The following is a 15,640-nucleotide window of genomic DNA, read 5'->3' as shown; positions in this document are numbered from 1 at the left end:
AACATTTCTGCATGCTCAAGGCAAGCATTTTGAACACATGATATGGTGACTGCATAATTATTCTGTGGCATGTGTATTTGAATTATGAATATGTTGAATTCCTATAGAGTTTGCATATTGTTGGTCATACATGCATGATCCCCTTGATGGTATTTTATTTTCAGTTAAACATTAAGTATAAGTGAGTACGGTTATTTTCATGTGCCATATGTGCCTGTGTTGGTCCAGGCTAACTTACAGGAAGAATCAGTCACAAGAAAAGTGACCGTGAGACTGAAATCTCGTGGTGACGAGAATGATCAGTGAGGGTATGTTGAGACATACCAGAGGTGGTGACCCTGTTGGGTACTGCCAAGGAGTTATATTGTGCTAACCACTGTAGGAAAACTTAAACCTCCTGAGTTGACCGTAGATCGATTCTTGTTCCGGTAACCCCCATACTGGTTTGTGCTACCACTTGTCCCCACCACAGGCAGGGTACGGTTCAGTAAGTTGTTAACCCCTTTCCGTGCACACACCATATAGAGAGGCCGCGATGAGGGTTTCCAGGTACCGGCTACAATGCCAGTCACCGGGCCAGGGGCATGGGTGTATCCGGCTGGGCCGAGAGGGGGGCACCCCTTGTAATCCGCGCGTGTTAATAGTGATCCCATGCTACTCGAGATGATGGTCTCCCTGCCTTAGAGTTTCTCTTGAACGATGCTTTGGGTGATTCCTGGCATCCAGAAAGTTAATTTGTTGTGTGCTGGTCAGGTGTGTTTTCAACCCAAAGGCCGTAATGGGAATTAGTCAGCATCTCGATGCTGGCTAAAGAAATCCTTTACCTGTGGGTAAAGAGTACACCCTCTGCAGAGTTATATCTATTCGAATAGCCGTGTCCATGGGTAAGGACTACAGTCTGGGTTGGTCAAGTGTCGGTCTTAGTGTCAGTCTCCGGAGGAAATAATTAAAGTGATCATGGTTCCTTTTGCAGGATAATGATTGTCACTACTGGTGCTATTATGAATATTATTGTTGATATGGATATTGTTGTGGACTAACCGTTTCCTCTTATGTTTAACCTTGATTATCTCTTGGGATGGCTAGACTACCCGGGATACTCAAGTTTATTTTCGTTTCTGAGTATCACTTGGGATGGCTAGTCCACCTGGATACTTGTGTTGTTATTTTCTTATAAGCCCTTTACGAGGCGTCGCTCAGACACCCGACTGTGGCATTTCTTTTCAAGACCTCTCGTGGCATCGCTGGAGTTCTCGGGCGGTCCTGTCTCCCCCGATTCTCTTTTAGACACTCGTTTGGCATTTCTTTTCAAGACCTCTCATGGCGTCGCTTGAGTTCTCAGGCGGTCCTGTCTCGCCCGATTCTCTTTTAGACACCCATTTGGCATTTATCTTGGAATTCTTCGGGCGGTCCAACGCCCGACGTTTTTTATTTTCTGTATGAATATTTGTCATGACATGCTTTAATACTGAGTCAACACATGCATGTAATTTAATTCATCATGAACATATGCATCCAGTATATCTTTTGTTCTTGATGTATGCGAGTGCATTCAAACATACTCACTGGCTTGTCCCTGGCTATTGTCTTGGCCAGATTATGACTCAGAGAGGAGCACTGCGACGACGCCCCAACCTAGGATTCGGAGATAATAGCCACGCGAGATAGGAGTTATCCAGGTCAGATGTTCCCGTGGGAATGGAGTCCCATCAACATTGGAGATCCACGAGTCGCTTCCGTCATCCACCACTAGAGATCCTTGTTATATTCAGTAGACCTCTGTGGTCTTGTATCCAATCTCTTGTAATTGCTTGGAATTCTATATCAAGGAAATGTCCACCAGCAATAGTAATCCTAGGGCTGGTGATGACACAAGGGTCGTTTACTGGGATTTATGTCCCGGAAACCCGGCCCCGACAAAGAAGAAGGAAAAGCTTATAAAGTTCAGCGCCTCGTATATTATGTTTCTGAAGTTCCGACTCCATCCAAGCAAAGATATCCACATTATCAGAAGCTTGTCTGTGGGATTTATATGACCACGAAGAAGGTTGCACACTATTCTTTGACCACTCCATTACAGTCGTCAGCGATGCTCCATTATCAGAGATTTCGAACAACAGAGATGCAACTGGTCGAGTGGCAAAGTGGACGATTGAACTCCTTCCCTTGGATATCAAGTTTGAGGCAAAGAAAGCTATCAAGTCCCAAGCAATAGCAGATTTCCTTGGCGAGTGGATCGAACAGCAGCTGTCGACTCAAGTCCACTCGGAGCACTGGACCATGTTCTTTGATGGCTCCAAGATGCTAAATGGTTCCGGTGCTGGGGTGGTACTGGTAATCCCTGAGGAGATAAGCTCGGATATGTTCTCCAGATTCACTTTGATTCCTCCAATAACGAAGCTGAATATGAAGCACTCTTATACGGGTTACGTATGGCCATTTCACTCGGCGTCCGTCGCCTCATGGTCTATAGTGACTCGGATTTGGTAGTCAATCAAGTGATGAAGGAGTGGGACGTCAGAAGCCCAGCTATGACTGGTTACTGTAATGCAGTGAGGAAGTTGGAAAAGAAGTTTGAGGGGTTAGAGCTCCATCATATACCCCGACTGAAAAATCAAGCAGCCGATGATTTGGCAAAGATAGGTTCCAAGAGGGAAGCCATTCCCAGCAATGAGTTTTTGGAACACATTCATACACCTTCAGTTCAAGAAGATCCCTTCACTGAAGAGCCCCCGCAGCCTAAAAGTGCCACTGATCCGACTGAAGTCGAGGTCCCAGCCGTGGTCGACTTGATCATGGAGGTTTTGGTCATAACTCCCGACTGGACAGTGCCATACATTGCGTATATCCTTAGGAAGGAACTCCCAGATGATGAAGAGGAGGCCCGACAGATCGTCCGTCGATCCAAAGCCTTTACTGTGATAAGAGGACAGTTGTTCAGAGAAAGTGTGACCTGAGTCTGCCAGAAATGCATAACACCTAAAGAAGGTCGAGTGATCCTCAATGATATCCATTCGGGGACCTGTGGTCACCATGCGTCCTCTCGGACCATTGTGGCCAAAGCATACCGAGCTGGCTTTTATTGGCCATGAGCAAATGAGATGGCAAAAGAAATAGTCGACAAATGCGAAGGATGCCAATTCTACTCCAACATGTCTCATAAGCCTGCATCTGCCCTGAAGACCATTCCACTCGTCTGACCTTTTGCTGTCTAGGGGTTAGATATGGTTGGACCTTTAAGGACCGGTAGAAGTGGTTTCACTCATGTGCTCGTGGCTGTCGGCAAGTTCACCAAGTGGATTGAAGCCAAGCCTATCAAGAGTCTTGATGCCAGTACTGCTGTCAGCTTCATCAGAGAACTAACGTTTAGATATGGTGTTCCGCACAGCATCATCACTGACAATGGGTCGAACTTCGACTCCGACGAGTTCAGAGCTTTCTGTGCTTCACAAGGCACTCGGGTCGACTACGCTTCAGTCGCCCATCCTCAATCAAATGGACAAGCTGAAAGAGAAAACGGACTGATCCTCACAGGACTGAAACCTCGATTGATGCGTGTTCTCAAGCATGCAGCGGGAGCTTGGGTCGACGAACTTCCATCGGTTCTTTGGGGGTTGAGAACAACTCCAAATCGGTCGACGGGCCGAACCCCATTCTTTTTGGTCTACGGAGCTGAAGCTTTCCTTCCGAGTGACCTCCTTCACAATGCCCCACGAGTCGAGCTTTTCTCGGAAGCTGAAGCAGAGCAAGCACGACAAGATGCAGTAGATCTCCTGGAAGAAGAGAGAGAGATGGCCTTGATTCGGTCGACCATTTATCAGCAAGACTTACGTCGACTCCACGCCAGGAATGTGAGAGGCCGAGCCTTTCAAGAGGGACACTTGGTTCTTTGAGTGGATCAGCAGAAGCCTCACAAACTCGCTCCTGCGTGGGAGGGCCCCTTCATTATCACCGAAGTACCCCACAACGGAGCGTACCATCTCTACAATGTCGAGCACAACATAGATGAGCCACGTGCTTGGAACGCGGAGCTTATCCGCCACTTTTATACTTAGGCATTCACTTTGTAGAGATGTAATAAGAAATACTTATGTACTTTGTTTACAATTTCCTAAAAATAAGCATTTGTTGTTCATACTTGTGTCTGAAATCCCCCAGTGGGTGACTTAGCTGCGAATCCGTTTCGTCTAAGCTCAAAAAATCTTACCGAGTGGTGAAAAAACCTCCCACTCGGAGTCTTAGCTGCGAATCCGTTTCGCCTAAGCTCAAAAAATCTTACCGACTTGTGAGTGCTACCTCTTGAGCACTGCGTTGGATTTCCTTGAAGAGGAAAGGATGATGTAGCAAAGTAGCGTAAATATTTCCCTCAGTTTTTGAGAACCAAGGTATCAATCCAGTAGGAGGCCATGCGAGAGTCCCTTGTACCTACACAAGTAAAAAAACTCCGCGCAACCAACGTGATAAAGGGGTTGTCAATCCCTTCACGGCCACTTGCAAAGATTAAAACAGATAGATATGATAAGACAATATTTTTGGTATTTGTATGATAAGGATGCAAAGTAACATAAAAGGCAATGAAAATAACAAAGTGTTGGAAGATTAATATGATGGAAAATAGACCCGGGGGCCATAGGTTTCACTAGTGGCTTCTCTCAAGAGCATAAGTATTTACGGTGGGTGAACAAATTACTGTTGAGCAATTGACAGAATTGAGCATAGTTATGAAAGTATGTAGGTATGATCATGTATATAGGCATCACGTCTGAGACAAGTAGACCGACTCCTGCCTGCATCTACTACCATTACTCCACTCATCGACTGCTATCCAGCATGCATCTAGAGTATTAAGTTCATGCAAACAGAGTAACGCCTTAAGCAAGATGACATGATGTAGAGGGATAAACTCATGCAATATGAAATAAACCCCACCTTGTTATCCTCGATGGCAACAATACTATACGTGCCTTGCTGCCCCTAGTGTCACTGGGAAAGGACACCGCAAGATTGAACCCAAAGCTAAGCACTTCTCCCATTGCAAGAAAGATCAATCTAGTAGGCCAAACTAAACCGATAATTCGAAGAGACTTGCAAAGATAACCAATTATACATAAAAGAATTCAGAGAAGATTCAAATATTGTTCATAGATAAACTTGATCATAAACCCACAATTCATCGGTCTCAACAAACACACCGCAAAAGAAGATTACATCGAATAGATCTCCACAAGAGAGGGGGAGAACTTTGTACTGAGAACCAAAAAGAGAGAAGAAGCCATCTAGCTAAGAACTATGGACCCGAAGGTCTGAAAGTAAAGTACTCACACATCATCGGAGAGGCTATGGTCTTGATGTAGAAGCCCTCCGTGATCAATGCCCCCTCCGGCGGAGCACCGGAAAGGGCCCCGAGATGGGATCTCACGGGTACAGAAGGTTGCAGCGGTGGAATTAGGGTTTTGGCTCCGTATTTGGTCGTTTGGCGGTATGTAGGTATATATAGGAGGAAGAAGTACGTCGGTGGAGCAACAGGGGGCCCACGAGGGTGGAGGGCGCACCCTGGGGGGTGGGCGCGCCCCCTACCTCGTGGCTTCCTCTTTTGTTTCTTGGCATAGGGTCCAAGTCTCCTGGATCATGTTCGGTGAGAAAATCACGTTCCCGAAGGTTTCATTCCGTTTGGACTCCGTTCTTCGAAACCCTGAAATAGGCAAAAAGACAGCAATTTGTGTTGGGCCTCCGGTTAATAGGTTTGTCCCAAAAATAATATAAATGTGTATAATAAATCCCAATAATCATTCTAAACAGTATATAATATAGCATGAAGCAATCAAAAATTATAGATACGTTGGAGACGTATCAAGCATCCCCAAGCTCAATTCCCGCTCGTCCTCGAGTAGGTAAATGATAAAAACATATTTTTTGATGCAGAATGCTACTTGGCATAATTCTCAATGTAATTCTTCTCATTGTGGCATGAATATTCAGATTCGATATGATTCAAGACAAAAGTTCATGTTGACATAAAAAATAATAGTACTTCAAGCATGCTAACCAAGCAATTATGTCTTATCAAAATAACATAGCCAAAGCAAGTTATCCCTACAAAATCATATAGTCTGGTTATGCTCCATCTTCCCCACACAAAACATTCATATCAAGAACAACCCTGGATTTAGCCAAGCAATTGGTTCATACTTTTTAACGCGCTTCAGCATTTTCAATCTTTACGCAATACTTTTTAACGCGCTTCATAATCCATGGACTCACATTAGTCATAAAGAACTCATATACTTATTGAAAAAATTTACTTGCCGTCGAAGCAAAGTACTACTACGCATGCTCCTAGGGGAAGGGTTGGTAGGAGTTAACCATCTTGCAATCTTGACCGCCACACAAAGGATGACAATCAACAAATATTTCATGCTCCGACTTCGTTACATAACGGTTCACCATACGTGCAAGCTACGGGATTCACAAACTTTAACACAAGTATTTCTCAATTCCACAATTACTCAACTAGCACAACTATGATATTACCACCTTTATATCTCAAAACATTTATCAAGCATCAAACTTCTCTTAGTATTCAGCACACTCATAAGAAAGTTTTTACTTTGTTTATTAGCATAATTTTCCAATCTAAGCAAATTACCATGATGTTTTTTAGGACTCTCAAAATAATATAAGTGAAGCATGAGAGAACAATTGTTTCTATAAAACAATTCCACCGTGCTCTAAAAGATTTAAGTGAACCACTAGAGCAAAAACTATATAGCTCAAAAGATATAAGTGAAGCACATAGAGTATTCTAATAAATTCCGAATCATGTGTGTCTCTCTAAAAAGGTGTGTACAGCAAGGATGATTGTGGTAAACTAAAAGGCAAAGACTCAAATCATACAAGACGCTCCAAGCAAAACACTTATCATGTGGTGAATAAAAATATAGCTCCAAGTAGAGTTACCGATGGAAGTAGACGAAAAGAGGGATGCCTTCCGGGGCATCCCCAAGCTTTGGCTTTTTGGTGTCCTTAGATTATCTTGGGGTGCCATGGGCATCCCCAAGCTTAGGCTCTTGCCACTCCTTGTTCCATAATCCATCAAATCTTTACCCAAAAACTTGAAAACTTCACAACACAAAACTCAGCAGAAACTCCCATGAGCTCCGTTAGCGAAAGAAAAACAAAACACCACTTCAAGGTACTGTAATTAACTCATTATTTATTTATATTGGTGTTAAACCTAATGTATTCCAACTTCTTTATGGTTTATAAACTATTTTACTAGCCATAGATTCATCAAAATAAGAAACAACACACGAAAAACAGAATCTGTCAAAAACAGAACAGTCTGTAGTAATCTGTAACTAACATAAACGTCTGGAACCCAAACAAATCTACAAAAATAGGAAGACATAGATAATTTTTTTATTGATCATAATCAATTGGAATCAGTATTTTATCACGTTCTGGTGATTTTTAACAATTCGGGCACTGAGCGCAAAGTTTCTGGAAATTACAGCAAGATCAAATAACTCTTATTCCAAGAAGATCCCATAGGCTTAACTTGGCACAAACACTAAATTAGGCATAAAAACACATCTAACCAGAGACTAAACAAAATTTATTATTACTAAACAGAAACAAAAAGCAAAAAACTAAAATAAAATTGGGTTGCCTCCCAACAAGCGCTATCATTTAAAGATACGGATAGATCTAGGTATTGCCATCTTTGGTAGGCAATCCATAAGTGGCTCTCATAATAGATTCATAAGGTAATTTTATTTTCTTTCTAGGGAAGTTGTCGGTGTCAAAACCAGCGGATTTCGGGTAGGGGGTCCCGAACTGTGCGTCTAGGCGGATGGTAACAGGAGATAAGGGACACGATGTTTTTACCCAGGTTCGGGCCCTCTCGATGGAGGTAAAACCCTACTCCTGCTTGATTAATATTGATGATATGGGTAGTACAAGAGTAGATCTACCACGAGATCAAGGAGGCTAAACCCTAGAAGCTAGCCTATGGTATGATTGAATGTTGAAGTTGTTGTCCTACGGACTAAAACCCTCCGGTTTATATAGACACCGGAGAGGGTTAGGGTTACATAGAGTCAGTTACAATGGTAGGAGAACTTGAATATCCGCATCGCCAAGCTTGCCTTCCACGCCAAGGAAAGTCCCATCCGGACACGGGACGAAGTCTTCAATCTTGTATCTTCATAGTCCTGGAGTCCGGCTGAAGGTATAGTCCGGCTACCCGAACACCCCCTAATCCAGGACTCCCTCAGTAGCCCCTGAACCAGGCTTCAATGACGACAAGTCCGGCGCGCAGATTGTCTTCGGCATTGCAAGGCGGGTTCCTCCTCCAAGTTCTTCATAAAAGATTATAAACACCAAGGATAGTGTGCGGCTCTGCAAAAAAGCTTCCACATATTGCCATAGAGAGAATAATATTAACACAAATCTAATCTGCTGACGTACCCCGCAGCGTGACATCACACTTCGGCCAAGCCTTTATCTGAATCGTTTTCACTTCCCCACCTCAGCGCGTTTTGCGAGGCGGTTTCCTTGGCAAGTCTTGTTAAAGAAGAGATCGTGTCCCCTTTATTTACGGGATTCTCATCAATACGGACGTGGGTAACCCAATCGTGCCGGTTTAGCACGTTTTCTCGATTAAAGGCGAGTCCCAAACGGTTACGGGGAGGGCTCTTGGTATTCGACCTCTTATAAAGAGACCAAGGCCTTACTCCTTTCTTTCAATCTCAAACGAGCTCGCCCGTCGCCTCGAGTTCCAACACCCTAGGCTCTAGATTTCAGGCGCTTCGGACCTTCGACAATGTCCGGTTCCGACCTTCAAGGCCGATGGATGCCCTCCTCCGTCACGGAGGAGGACGTGCTAAAGCTGAGAGAGGCTAGGTTCTTGACCGGCGAAATTTCGCATAGGTTGCCTGCTCCAGGGCAGGCAATTCCCAGTCCCCTACCCGGTGAGAGCGTGGTGTTTGTGTCTCAGTTCCTTCGGTGGTTAGGCTTCCCAATGGATCCCTTTGTGAGGGGGCTGATGTTCTATTATGGACTGGAATTTCACGACCTAGCTCTGGAGTCCATCCTCCATATTTCCTCATTTATCGTGATGTGTGAAGCATTCCTCCGTGTCACTCCTCACTTCGGATTATGGCTCAAGACCTTCAAAGTGGAGCCGAAGATAGTCGAGGGACGACACGCGGAGTGCGGAGGTGCTGTTATAAGCAAGAATGCTGATGCTCCATGGCCCGAGGGCTCTTTTCGAGAGGAGCTTGGCTTATGGCAACGGGAGTGGTTCTATATCACCGCTCCCCGGGGCACCAAGTGGGTGGTGCCGCCTGCCTTTCGCTCGGGTCCCCCACCACAGCTAGCGTCATGGGCCAATAAAGGACTAGACTGGGGGCCATCTAAAGATGTGCCCTTGCTGCAGGGCCGCATCAGGGATCTCCTGGAAGGAGACCTCAACTTGGTCAAAGTGACGCAGGTCATGCTGATCCGCCGAACTCTGCCCGGCAAACGTCGCTCCCTTTGCCTATGGGAGTTTAATCCGGAGGGACCGCGAGCTCTCCAGCATTTCATGGGCGCTACGCCCGCGGAGATGTATAAACTGTTTTTCGGATCACAAGCAATGTGTCCGGATTTAACCGAGGACGCAGGACTGAGCTGCAACCGCACAGATACTCAAGTAAGTAGTCTTATGCCTGGACCAGCCATCCGTATTATAAACTTGCCCTTAAAAGACCTATCCTTTTAAACAGGAGTGGATAGCGAAAGCGAAGCTGATCAGGTGTCCGACTCCCCTCCCCGAGACCACGCCGGATCCCGTGCTGGTCAGGATGTTGAAGATCGTGCCTTTGGAGAAAAAACAAGGGAGGGGACGAGGAGACTACGGCCTCCTCAAAGGAGGCTGTTCCGAAGGGAGGAACCGACAATTCCTCTCCTAAGGGAAAGAAGAGGGCCGTCTCTGACGACTCGGAGACCATGGCCTCAAAGCAGGGGAAGAAATCCTCGTCAGAGGGTCCCGAGCCGGGGGGTACCTCCGCCGAATTATGCCCTCAAGGGGATCAGCCCTCAAGCAAGCCGTAAGTAGAGAAAGACTTTCTTCTTGAAAGACAGGAGAAATCCTTGCTTTATATATGAGAAAAGTAACAGAAAATTTACCTTGTAGTTCGGATCTCAACCCTTCTCAGCAGAGCTCGTCTTCGGGGGACCTTCTTCCGGAGATGATGGAGAGTGGAACGCCTCCCCCTGCCGTGCCGCTTAGAGAGGCAGGCGACCCTGAGGTGTTGTCGCGGAGGGTTTCTCCGAATCCGGCAGGGGCGGAAGGTAGCCATGTGGCCCCCCAAGGTTCTCCGCATCCGGCCTTCGAAAGAGGCCATAGGACGAGTCCGGCACCGTCCGGTGCTCGGTCGGAGGAGCTGAAGAATCTGCTAGGGTGAGCTTCTATCTCAGAGGAGCGCCGTGCCTTGATGGACACGGTGATTGACAGGATTTCGTCCGCGGAAAGCGGATTGCACGAGGCCATCAGAAGTTTACTGACAGGTTTTGAGGTACGTGAAATAATGTACACTTTTTGGACAGTTGCGCATAAATGAGATGCGCCCTGTGTATATAGTATCCCCTGAGACTCTATGCGTTGCCAAAAGTGACGGCGTGTAGAGGATCATAATCCCAGGTCTAAAATGTCGCCTTTGTATATAGGCGGCGAAGTGTCCGGAATCCAGCCGGACTGAAGAATTTGCCGAGCTAAAGAGGCAACTTGACGTGGCAGATGCCGACATCTCGCTTGTGAACAAGCGGCTTGATGAAGCACAAGGTATGTGAGTCCTCGGGCAGCACCTGGTAAGAGAAGCCTTATGCCAGTATCTTACAATGGGTATGCTTGACGCAGATGGTGCAGCCACCATGGAGAGTCTCCGGGCGGAACTTGCCCGATTCAAGGAACAAGCCACAAAGAGTGATGCGGCTGCCGAGAAGGCCCTTGAAGAGCTGAGAGCCGAACAGGCTGCTCACTGCCGAAGCAAGAAAGAGATGTCCGAAATGGCCGTGAAGCTAAAAAGCGCTACTGACCGTTGCAAGCTTCTTGAAAAAGAAGACCGGGCGAAGCGGACGGACTTGGAGAAGGCCGTTGCTGATGCCAAGGATGCTCGCTCTGTGATGAGAGCTGCGAAGGAGGAGCTGCGTCAGGCCGGAGAGATCACGCCTGGAAAGCCCTATATGCTGCAGAGGAAGTTTTGGGATCCTAAGCATGCTCTGTTGGACCGACTGTGGAGTACGGCGGACCCCCATCTGGATTTGGCAGCAAGTGCTGCTGATGCGACCGAACACTTTCGAGATAAGGGAGATTGCGAAGTGGAGAAACTCTTCTGGTCGCAGTTCCACAATCCAGAGCGTCCACCGTCATTGGCCGATCGTCTGGCCGAGTGGGCCGAGCTGAATAGGTTGTCCGGACTCGCCATGAAGTGCGTCATGAGTCATTTGTGGCCGGAGAGATCGGAGCCGAAGAGTTATTTCAGCTTGGTGCAACAATTCCTTGGTGCGGTGCCGCGTATCAATGCAATGAAGAGGTCAGCATGTATATAGGGTGCGCGGATGGCTCTTGCCCGTGTCAAGACATACTGGGCAGAAATGGAGACCACCGCTGTCGCATCCCAAGATTCGGACAGAAGCCGTGTACCTGCCGAGCACTATTTTCCGGAAGTTATGCCAGGCGCTCGTGTAATAGAGACGCAGTGCTCGAAGGATGCTATCATAGAATAGCATATGCGATTGTAAAACTATATTACGATAAATTATAGGAACTTTTTATACTTGTGCCTGCAAGTATTTTAACACCTCCTGTGCGGCTGTTTATATAAAATCTGAAAGATGGCAGTCGTCGGCTTCAGCCCCCACGCACAGAATGTCGGGGTGTTCGCAGAAGGCGCGTTTTCACACTTAATCCAACGTCTTGGTCCTACAAAGGAGGTGATAGCGCAGCGAACGAGGCAATCGGACTATTATGCTTTAACACTTTCACTTAGCCATAGGAGCTTGATATTTGGGCTACTTAGATAGCTCCTGGTGGCAGCTGCGCTCGTCCGAATTCGGGCGCGTATGTGCCTGGCCGGGAAACGGCCCTTCGTTAAAGCAGAGGAATCCTATAGATTCCGGTAGGTCATCGAGTGGCTGACCAATCTCACGCTACATCATGACAGTCAGTTTTCGGCTTTCTCCACTGAGGTGCTCGCCCGGCCGAACCGGGGCACAATCGCAGTAGTTCTCCTGGTGCTACCTTAGCCGATAGAGCGGAACGTAAGGTAACCGAACACAGGAGCCGGGCAACCCAACATTTGACCAAAGACATGACTCGGAGCTGATGCATATAATGCCAAAACTCGCGACGCCGAACACTCCCTAAGGTATTCGGTCTTTATGAGTGCGGGCGAAACAACACCCTTTGTAAAAAGCCCCTAGTGTCCAGGTACGCGCAAAAATTCTGACGTGGCCACATGCCAAGACGCCAGCCTCCTCCTTGGTTATAGAGAAAACCAGGGGATGTATATCAACAAGAGACAGTAAAAAAGGTTTACGCAGGGTCTTAATCTGAAAAGAATCCTTGGAACGGGTCCCTACTGCACGTCTGCGCCTGTGTCTCTGTTATGCGGTATCCTAGACGGGCGCAGCATGATGTTCATCTGTAAAAGAGAGGAACTAAGTTGAAAAAATGGTCGTGCTGAACAGAAGTTATATTAAGTAAACAAAGTATAAAGTAAGATATGCAAAACTGAGCTCTATTGTCTCTTATGTTTACAGGTGCATAGCCCCTAGAACAGGGGTGTACGGCTAGTAAGCCTTTATCAGTGATAGTGTATGCCGGACTCGTCTTGCTGTGTCCGTGGTCTTAAGGACCTGTTCAGATATCCTGGCTAGGGAAGCCGTTTTATCGTGGGGCTGTTAAAGCGGCCGCACAATCCTCCGCTCAGGGGAGGCGCACTCAGTGCTTTCCCTTCAAAGAGATGATGCCTCGTGGACCGGGCATCTTAAGCGTAAGAGATGCATAATGCGGTATTGCATTAAAGCGAGCGAAAGCTTCACGTCCCAGCAGTGCTTGATAGCGACTTGAGAATGGGGCGATGTGGAAAGTCAGCCTTTCGCAGCGGAAGTTACCGGTGGAGCCGAATATAACTCCGAGCTGGAGAAAACCCATACAGTGGGTGTCCGGACCTGGCGTTACCCCTTGAAAGGAGGTTTTGCTGTGGCGGATTCTTGCTGGGTCTATCCCCATGTGGCGGATTGTATCCTGATATATCAGGTTTAGACCGCTGCCGCCGTCCATCAGGACATTTGTAAATTGGAGTCCGCCAATTATGGGAGCAAGTACCAAGGCAGTCCAGCCTGCATTCCTGATGCTTCTTGAATAATCCAGATGATCGAAGAATATTGGTTTTGACAACCAGTGGCGAGACTCTGTGCGGATAGGCTTTATGGTGCGTGCCTTTATGGGCGCCGCATGTTTTGTTATGTGAAGTAAGTTTACTGTTTTTACTTCGTGTGGAAAATTCTTTTGTTTCTTGGTACTCTTCTGTTGGGGTTCGTCATCGTCTTCACTTGGTGTGTCGAGCCCCTTGTGTTCGGCGTTGAGTCTGCCGGATTGTTTGAAGACCCAGCAATCTCTGTTGGTATGGTTAGCAGGCTTCCCAGGGGTACTGTGTATTTGACATATCCTGTCCAGGATTTTGTTTAGGTTGGATGGGTCGTCCCTGTTATCTTGGGTGGGCGGCTTTTTCTGATTCTGCCGCGAGCCTTTAAATCCGGCATTAACTGCCGTGTTCTTCGGACTATTTTCCTTAGTCCGGCGACGATCCTTGTTGCGTTGCGGTTTTCCGTTTCCATCCCTAGTCTCGGATGTACTTGGGTCGCTGGTGCTACGTCTTGCCAACCAGCTGTCCTCTCCTGCGCAAAAGCGGGTCATGAGGCTTGTTAGTGCGGCCATTGTTCTCGGCTTTTCTTGGCCGAGGTGTCTGGTGAGCCATTCGTCTCGGACATTATGCCTGAAAGCTGCTAAGGCTTCGGCGTCCGGACAGTCAACTATCTGATTCTTTTTAGTAAGAAATCTATTCCAGAACTGCCGAGCTGACTCTCCGGGCTGTTGGGTTATGTGACTGAGATCGTCTGCATCCGGAGGGCGGACATAGGTCCCCTGAAAATTTGCTTTAAAAGCGTCCTCGAGCTCTTCCCAACTTCCAATTGTGTTTTCAGGAAGGCTTTTAAGCCAATGCCGGGCTGGCCCTTTAAGCTTGAGGGGTAAATATTTGATGGCGTGGAGATCGTCTCCTCTGGCCATATGTATGTGGAGGATATAATCCTCGGTCCAGACTCCAGGGTCTGTTGTTCTGTCGTATGCCTCTATGTTTATGGGTTTGAATCCCGCTGGAAATTCGTAATCCAGAACCTCATCGGTGAAACATAGGGGGTGTGCGGCACTCCTGTATTTGGGTGTGCCAGATTTGGATATTGATTTTGTTGCATTGCTTACGAGAGCTTGCTGTCTTGGCCCAAAAATAGACCTGGCTGGGCCATCTTTTTGATGCGAGTCCTTGATTGGGTCGCATGCCGGCTTGAGTGCGGCGCCGCTTGCCGCTTTATGCTGGCCATGGGGTCGTCTATCCGACCAGGTGGCTTTCTTACTTTTTGAATGCGAGGGCTCTAAGGCCTCTTCGTCGAATTCAGGCAGTAGCTTTCGCTTCGGGTAACTTTTGGAGTGGCGACTACCACCGTATTTGTCTGCGGTATTAATTACTTTGCTCCATATGATTCTGAGTGCATCTTCCGCAGTTTTGAGCTTCCGCTTCTGCTTTTTCAGGCTGCGTGCGGTTGCAACGAGCCTTTTGTGGAGGTTCTTCTGCTCCATGAGATTATCCGGAGTAAGGTTGTCCGGAATGCCGTTTTCGCCGGGGGCGGTTTGTTCGGTTTCTTTATCCGAGTTGCCCTGTTCGGACGGTTGCTCTAGGGCATGCTCGTCGTCTACCGGCTCCTCCTGCTCTATGGCTGGGTTTAAATCGAGGCGGGGCTTGAGGCGGCGTTTACGCCGCCGCTTTGATTGTTTTCTGAGAGATCGATCCCTCGTTGCCTCCCCGTGCTCCTCGTTGTCGCTTCCTTTAGGTGTATCCACCATGTACACATCATGAGATGAGGTGGCTGTCCAATGCCCTATAGGCATTGGTTCATGTTCGTCTCCTGCATCGTCGTCCATACCGTCGATGTCTTCGGAATCGAAGTTGAGCATGTCGTTTAAATTATCGACAGTGGCTACCAAATGGGTGGTGGGTGGGCTTTGAATTCCGTCATCGTCCGTATCCCAACCTTGTTGACCGTAGTCCGGCCAGGGCTCTCCTGACAAAGAGAGGGACTTTAGTGACTGCAGGATATCGCCAAAGGGCGAGTGCTGAAAGATGTCCTCAGCGGTGAACTCCATGATCGGCGCCCAATAGGATTCGATTGGCAGGGGCGCGGAGGGCTCGGAGTCCGGAAAGGAGTCCGGCCCCTCGGAGTCACGGGTCTTGCAGAGTGCGGGGCTGGTATTCGGCTCGATCGCCTTTGGGATCACAGCCCCCGAGGCGGCGTCCAGCCGCTCGTCCTCGATTGGCGC

The sequence above is a fragment of the Triticum urartu genome, chromosome 7 (genome assembly GCF_003073215.2).
Source record: "Triticum urartu cultivar G1812 chromosome 7, Tu2.1, whole genome shotgun sequence".
In the NCBI taxonomy this organism is placed as follows: Eukaryota; Viridiplantae; Streptophyta; class Magnoliopsida; order Poales; family Poaceae; genus Triticum; species Triticum urartu.
This window is presented reverse-complemented; position numbering follows the sequence as displayed.